This window comes from Solanum stenotomum, chromosome 2 (genome assembly GCF_019186545.1).
Source record: "Solanum stenotomum isolate F172 chromosome 2, ASM1918654v1, whole genome shotgun sequence".
NCBI classification, from domain to species: Eukaryota; Viridiplantae; Streptophyta; class Magnoliopsida; order Solanales; family Solanaceae; genus Solanum; species Solanum stenotomum.
The window spans coordinates 73682491-73689343 of NC_064283.1; positions in this window are offsets into that span (position 1 = coordinate 73682491).

Genomic DNA, 6853 nt, shown 5'->3' on the forward strand with positions numbered 1-6853 from the left:
GAACACCAAATAATAATCGTAAGAGGGGACTCCACGAAAGAAAATGCAAGAGAAGGAAAGTCACTTTTAGTAAATGTGGTACACCGGGCATAACAAGACGACTTGTCCCAAATTTGTGCATCAGGCTTAATAGCAGTGTTTTTTTTACCTAAAACATTATGCAGTTGAAACTTTTAGGTTTATGTTGGTACGATGAATCGTATTATTGGTGTATTGAATGATATCACATTCTTGTTTGCATGTTTTTAATATTAACTTGTCTTTTTATGCACAAATTTATATACGTAAATGGTTATGAAATAATTATAAATTTTAATGAATGAAAACTGTGATTTTTATAATATTATGTAAGACTTAACATCAAAGTTGTATGAAATCTATATAATATGCAAGTTTTTAATTTCTTTATTAAACTTTCTAGATTCAAATGGTTATTTAAGTCATACCATAACAAATTAATATATTTTGTCAAAAAAAATAATGTAGATAACTTACAAAATTTCAGATTTTTTTTAAAAAATTTGGTCATAATAAAGGAAAATGATATTTGTATGAAAACAATATTAAAGAGGTGAGAGAAGGCTACAATAAATAATTGATTTGATTGAATAAAATATTAAGAGAGAGAAAAAGCAATATATGAGCAAAAAAATAATAATATAAAAGAGTATAATTATGATTGGAAAGCCAAAAAGTAAACAATAATTATCAATCCCATAAATTTAGCACATAATCCCCCCAAAAAAGGAAATAAACCGGATAGTAATATATTTTTACAAAAAATTGAAAATTCAATATATAGGCAAAAAAAATAATATAAAAGAGTTTAATTATGGTTGGAAACTAAAAAGTAAACGGTAATTATTAATCCCATAAATTTAGCACATAATCCCCCCAAAAAAAGAAATAAATCGAAAAATAAAATATATAAATTAAAAAAACAAAAATTAAATATTTTTTCATGTTTGTAATTAAAAACCTAACTTTGTAAATAAAAAGAAGTATATACATATATTGTTAATTAAGTTCTTAAATAGTATATTCTTGTAATTTTTCCTTTTCTTTTTGGTTAAATCGAAAATCGAATCGTTAAGGACCAAAACCGATAAACCGAAAATTGATAAAAAATTATCTTATTGATTCGTTATTGATTTAGCGTATTTAAAGAACGATAAACCGAATTGATAATACATAAAACCAAACCGAATCGACTGATGCACACCCCTAAAAAGGATAGGCAACTAAGTGTGAAGAGGCTTTTTTTTTTCGTCTTTTTGTTCTTTTGCCTTTTTTTTGTTAATTTATCATTTCTACTAATTAATAATAATACGGAGAAGGCACAAGTACCCCTATACTATGATCGAAATCTCAGAGACATACCTTAATTAAACTAAGGTCCTATTACCCCCGAACTCATTTTATATATAATATTGTACACCTTTTGGCTTATGTGGCACACCCCATGACTCCACGCAGTTGAGGCACGTGAGATATATTTGAATGCCACGTAAGCCAAAAAGATGTACAAAATTACCAAAAAAATGAGTTCTGGGGGTAATAGGACCTTAGTTCAGTTAAAATGTGTCCCTGAGATTTCGGTCATAGTCTAGGGAGGTATTTCTACCTTTTCCCATAATAACAATTCCAAAAGAAAAAATATATTAGAACCACCCTAAATTATTCACAAAATTCTTAACTATAGTTTTTGCATTTAAAATCCTTTGAAAAGTCTAGTGGCATGGAGAACGATTTTACCTCCTCCTCCTTTTTTATGTGTGACGTGTTAGAACCAAAAGATAGTAATCATGTGGCTTGTTTCTTAATTTTTTTTCTTTGGATCACTACCTTGAATTTCATTGTTATGCTACTACATTTTAAGGTATGACATCTTAAAGAAACAATGTAGATATATGATCGAGAATTGATGGAAATCTTAGTGAAATTGATAAGGAAATCATTGCAATTGGTGTAAAAAGATTATGAAAATAGTCTTGCACGCTTATTGTGTCAATATATCAATACATGCTATTGAACACCGATCAGAACAACATATTTTTTAAAAACTAATAACATTTATGTGTGACAGAGACTTTTCTCAATCTTCCTACTATATGTTTATCTTAATGCATTGCTATCAAATTATAGAAATAAGTTGGGGACATTTTACCAAGTCTACCGGATAGAAGAAGATAAAGGGTCAACTATCGTTGTTTTGTACAAGACGGTGCCCTCATGGTGAGTAGTAATGAATCAGTTTGTTGTAGCTAAGACTATTCTTCCTTCCTTCCTTCTCTAGGTTAGCTAGGTGATACGCCCCCGAATCATCCACCAAAAATGTCGCTAAATAGGGATATCATTTAAAGCCTAACTTTTTTTTTTTCTGTCTTGGTTTAGCCTTCTTTTGTAAAGTTTAAAACGATAGAAACTTGCATAGCTAGCTCCTTCCAAAATTGAATCGTTATATGCTCAAACTTAAAGATTTCCATCAAATACACCTTCGAACTGACAACACTCACAACCCTTTCTTTATGGAAGGAAGTAATACAATATTTTAGCTAGAGGTGGGGAAAATAGTATTAGTCGAGGTCTGAGAATGTCATTTTTTGACCCTTTTGTTAATATGTGTTTAAATAGTTGAACGGGTAATTAAGGACGTCATTTTTTATTCACTTTATTGTTCATTTTACATTTTATTATTTTTTGATTATTTGAAACTATTATTTTGTTTTAATAGTCAACATTTTTATTAAAAGATAATTCTCTTGATGTATAAAGGTCATTGTTGATATTGAGAAAACAATTTTGGATACATTGTTGACACTCAATTTTGACCCTCCCCGGTATAAATTAATTTTTGAGCTTCTTAGATTCCGAATGATTTAGAATATTCAGTTTTTAAATCTTCTTTATACTATTAAATAAATCTTATTTAAATCTGTACATTCAATCACATAGAATTTATGAGGAAGTTAATTATACAAAAGAAGAAAAAATATCAAACATCGTAAGGAGGGTTTTGTGGGGGGTAAATGATGAAACTAAGGTTTATATGAAATAATGTACAAATTTTATGTGGAGTTTAGCTTTTCTATTTTTCCGACCAAACCTTTGTTTGATTAATGTGATGTTCTATGTTTTATTGCATTTTTTTTTTTATTAATCATTGTAAGTAATATCCACTTGACACTTTTTCTCATAATTTATAATACATGTGTAAATTAGAGTGAATTTACATATTAATTTATATAAGCTATAGTGTGAAAGAAGAAACATAGAATATTAGTAATATGTAAATTAAACACCCAGAGAATAGATTAACCTTCATAATAATAAAAACACATACTATTATTTTGCTTAAATGTAAACATATGATTTAAACCATATCTCATGTACTAGTTTGTCTCAACGTTATAATCATGCATTACTAACTTTGCATTATACTTTCTGTATTACTCATTGTTGACACCCCAATTTTGACCCTCCCCGACAATCATTAATTATCTAGTTTCTTAAATTTCAAACGACTTGGGATAATTAGTTTTATAACATTCAAAATATTTTTCAAGTTATTTTAGTCGCTTTTATAATTTTTAGATAATATATTTGTTTTACATAATTATGTATATAATTAGTATATCTTATGATCATTCGAAAATCGTCTCAAAATATGTAGTTTTACTTAAATATTTGGTTAACTAGTTTAGTTATATAACACTTTATATTTTTGAAATAGTTAGTCCATAATTAAGTTAATTATTTTATTTTGTTAAGATTAAGAAGCTCATTAATTAATTATATTAATTTGTCCTATTTAATTAGTAGTCAAATTTACTAATTTAATCGACTCGACTATGTTCTTAATTTTGATTGGCTACAATTGAAATTCGTTTGACCATTTTTGTAATTTCAAATACATTTTGCCTACTCCCATAAACCTTTTTCTTCCAATTTTTGGACCTAACTTGGCCCACTTTCAAACCCATTTTAATTCCCCAACGTTCCAATTCAAATGCCCAAACACCCCCATTCCATTATTTCCAGCAGCCCATACCAATTCTCTATTATGACCAATCCAGCCCACCAAATTCAGATCCTGACCCGGCCCACTTCCCTTTTCCTTCACAAAAGAAACCCAGCTTCAATCGCACAACAGCAGTAGCGCGTGCCAGACAATCCCGTACGCTATTTCTTCTCCTTCACGCGTCAAAATAGACGGAAAGTTTCATCGTCTTCATCCATAGTGCAGCATGAGCAGACCTACCATTGCGTCCTGCAACTGCTACCCACCTCGATCTTTTCATCCGAATTTTGGGGGATTTAGGTTGAAAACTCGTACAAACAATGATTTTGAAAAAAAATCGAATTTGGAATTTGTGGGGAATTCCGAATTAGCCCCTGTTCCTATCCGTTCTTCATCCAAAATGTGAACCCTAATTTCCCCCCTATAAATACCTCATCCTCTTCACTGTGAAAGGGGGGACTTTTTTTTGGGATTTAGAGAAAATTGTTGGAAAAATATTGGTAGAGTGTGTTGCCATTTGAGAAAAAAAAATACAGTGAGTTATTAACTATAAATATTTACACACAAATATTCGAGAGTAGTTCTCAGAGGTAGGGAGGGCGAGAGTTTCAAGCTCTGCTTGGGTCTTTGTCCGTTTTCTCCGCTCACATAAGTTCATCGAGTCATTGTGGTTGTGGAAGTCTGTTCTCCTGCTCGTTTTCGCTCAGTTGGCTGCACTATAAAAGGTAAATTTAAGTTCAGTTCATGCTCATTTTATTCCTGCTGTGTAGATGATTTGGCTCTCGACTATGCGATGTGTTCACTTGTTAAGGTTCAAGAAGTTGTTCTCTACATGTGATTGCTGGTCGTAAGCCAACGGTGTACTCGTTTTGTTGTCACAAATGTTCTCCTCGTCTCTTGTTGTTTCACTGTTTACGTTGTTTTTGTTAATTAAGAGTCCGGGCTCATTCACGTGATTCTGTTATGTGGTTGAGCCAAAGTTTTATAGATTCACATCTTGTATTGGTATTTCTCTGTTGCTCTAATATTGGTATGGAATCATTATTTGTGTAGGCTTGAGTTCTCAAATTACTTTGGTCTAGCTAGTCACATATGGGGTAGTTGTGTTCTTATCATAATGGCTTGTTGTTATTTGTTATTCTTTTGGTTGTCTCTGCAGCAGGTTATTACCTAGCATATCCTGTTTTGCTCATATTTGTTTCTCCATTTTGATTAAAATTTTAGTTGAAAAAATGCTTATTCTCGCTGTTCAAGTGCAAATTCCTTAGCATGCCTTCTTTATCCTTGTTTTTGTGTTGGTTTTTCATGGGATCTGCGATAGTCTCTTAGAATATAGCATACCCTGCTTTGACATTAAATATTAAGATCATTTTGTTAGACTCGTATTTAGCTTATGTTGGTTGATGCAACGTCTCGAATACTAATTCGATAAGGAAAAATGCGGTTCATTCGTGTGATAAGTCTGTCCAAGTGAAGGATTTCATTATCTTAATCAGTCTAAGCAGTTGAATGCTAAATTACATTTTATTGGTTTTAGCTATTCTTTTTCCCAAATTTCGAGTTAATATGATATAGTTTTACTTGGATTATTCTCTAATGATGCTCGATAGCTAGTCGATCGTTCACCAAGATTTGTTTGTTTTGTTTACTTAATTTAGTCTTATGTTATTTGTTTCACTAAGTCACGCCACTGCTTCTCTTCATGTTATTGGAAAAAATATTTAACTGTACTAACTTTGTTTGATATTAGTAGTTTAAGATTTTATTTATTTATTTATTTTTATCTTTTTGTTCATTTTTTATTTATTGAACTTGGCCCTTGACCTTTTTTCCCTTTATTGTCCATGGCCCTACATAAAAAAAAAAAAATAATAACAATAATAATAAAAAATAAAATTATATATATATCAAGTCTTCATGAGTTTTCCATTTATATTAATGTTTATGTGTTGTACTATTTATGACTGATTGATATATGCTATTCCATTTATTTAATCATTTTTATCTTATCTTTATTTCATTTCCGAAAGTGCTAATTCTGTAATTTGTTTATCGTTTGCATGTGAAATCTGTCCGAGTTCACTACGAACTCCTATCTCCTTCTTGCATTTTGGGAGAGCCGTAAAGGCTCAAATTCCTTTTATCCGAGTCAGCTGGCAATAAAATCGAATGACATGTCCCTCAAAAATTGACGAACAGGAATCAGAGTCGATATGGACCTATATACACTAGGTGTATACAAAAAATAAGAAAGGGGATTAAAAGGCCCACTCTTTGTTTTAAAAAGTTGTATTTTGTTATTTTGGGCCTAAGCCTTTGTCATTTTATGTATTACTATTTTGTTAGAATTTAGGACAGGTGGAAGATGGGCGTAAGACCTAAAGAAACGAAATTCAATATAGTTCAGGACAGGTGCAGGTGACTCAAATGGGCCGGAGGCCCAAAATAAAAAATAGACCCAAATACTGGCCCAGGCGGACAGGAAAACCAGATTTGGGCCCAAATTCTCTTTCCCTATCTATTTAACTGCTATTATGTGCCTATTTGTTAAAATTAATATTAAGGTCTCAAAAAATTCAAATCCCCAGAAGACATTTATTTTGAACTAATCACTTCACTAAATTATTCGTTTCTTACTTGACTTAAAAAATGAATAAATAAATAAATAAGTTTACAAAATACTTCACTTGGATAATATTTTTCTCTTAAAATGGCCCTAACTATAAAATAGTTCAAATTTTGCAAATTACAGTTAAGTTAAATCATTTTAGCCAAATAATTAATTGTCGGATAATCGCGTATTAGCGGGCATTTCGGGTGCTTTCAAATCCT